Source organism: Etheostoma cragini, chromosome 5, assembly GCF_013103735.1.
Source record: "Etheostoma cragini isolate CJK2018 chromosome 5, CSU_Ecrag_1.0, whole genome shotgun sequence".
NCBI classification, from domain to species: Eukaryota; Metazoa; Chordata; class Actinopteri; order Perciformes; family Percidae; genus Etheostoma; species Etheostoma cragini.
Window position 1 is genome coordinate 30,913,676 of NC_048411.1, and position 1,542 is coordinate 30,915,217.

At 34.4% G+C, this 1,542-nt stretch overlaps 1 protein-coding gene across 1 annotated transcript in view; it reads left to right on the forward strand.

Annotated features, from left to right (window-relative positions):
• The window catches only part of LOC117945077 (AN1-type zinc finger protein 5-like), a 3,915-nt gene that overhangs the window by 485 nt on the left and 1,888 nt on the right, over positions 1-1,542 (forward strand). The window lies entirely within an intron of this gene.

The following is a 1,542-nucleotide window of genomic DNA, read 5'->3' on the forward strand; positions in this document are numbered from 1 at the left end:
TATCTCCAGAGTGAGACATCTCACTAGTTTTATCTCCAGAGTGAGACATCTCTAGTTTTATCTCCAGAGTGAGACATCCCGCAGTGACACACACATCCTGCAGAGGGCGCTCTTCGCCACCTTTGACACCGGAAGCGGAAACCAGCGGCGGCAGCGGCTTGTTGTGTGCGCTCGTGTGTGTGTTAGCCGTTTTATAAACGTACGAGAGACGCAGACCTGTGTGAAACTCGGACATAGTTTAAAACTATCTCATGCTACAAATCTGAAACCTGCGCCGATGTTCGCAGCGTGTCCCTAAGAAGACAGAGGGACGTCAACTCTGTGGAGGATTTTAGTCACATTTAGTAAAAAACTGCGTTAAAAGTTAAAAAGGCGGAGAAAGAAGAGGCACCATGGCGGATGTTACTGCGCGTAGCTTACAGTACGAGTACAAAGCGGTGAGTACTGTTTATAACTAAAAATAAACATATTGGAGGTTATATATCTCTGGTGGGGTTTATTAACATTATCTGACCTTATCACGCTAACTGGCTGTAATATATGTGTGTATAATATGTTGTTTATTCAGGCTACTGCGTGTTTAGCTAGCCGTTATGCTAGCTAGCTGTTAGCTTAGCCGGAGCTTTTGTCAAAAGTATGTTGTGTTCCAACTAAAACAGGCTAATGTATTAATAATCTTCTCTGACCTTACCACGATAACTGGCCATAATACACGCATGTATAATATGTTGTTAATTCAGGCTACTGCGTGTTAAGCTAACGGTTATGCTAGCTAACTAAGCCAGCTAGTTAGCTGTTAGCTTAGCCGGAGCTAGTTGGGTTGATAGACTGTATATACAGAGATATTAACGGTATATGGTTGTGTACCAACTAAAACAGGCAAATGCATTATTTTTTTAACTATATACATTACAAAAGTCTAATCCAGTGTATAAATCCGATCATTAGACAAACATAAGCACTGAGGTATATGAAAATAATTACATTAAATGCTTAAGTTTAGTTAATCTCGGTCATTTGTAATTTACTAAAAACAAAAAGACAATAAAATCAGAATATTACACTAACGTACAAGCTCATAAACACATCAGATAGTTAAGTTAAATACTGTTAATATACTGTAATAAAGTAAGAAACAAATCGGCTAGAAATAAAGCAGATGTCTGTTAAATACAATATTATATCTGTTCTTTGTACAATTATATTATATCTGTCCTTAGTACAATTATACAATATTATATCTGTCCTTAGTACAATTATACAATATTATATCTGTCCTTAGTACAATTATACAATATTATATCTGTTCTTAGTACAATTATACAATATTATATCTGTTCTTAGTACAATTATACAATATTATATCTGTTCTTAGTACAATTATACAATATTATATCTGCTCTTTGTACAATTATACAACATTATATTTGTTCTTTGTACAATTATACAATATTATATCTGTTCTTAGTACAATTATACTATATTATATCTGTTCTTAGTACAATTATACTATATTGTATCTGTTCTTAGTACAATTATACA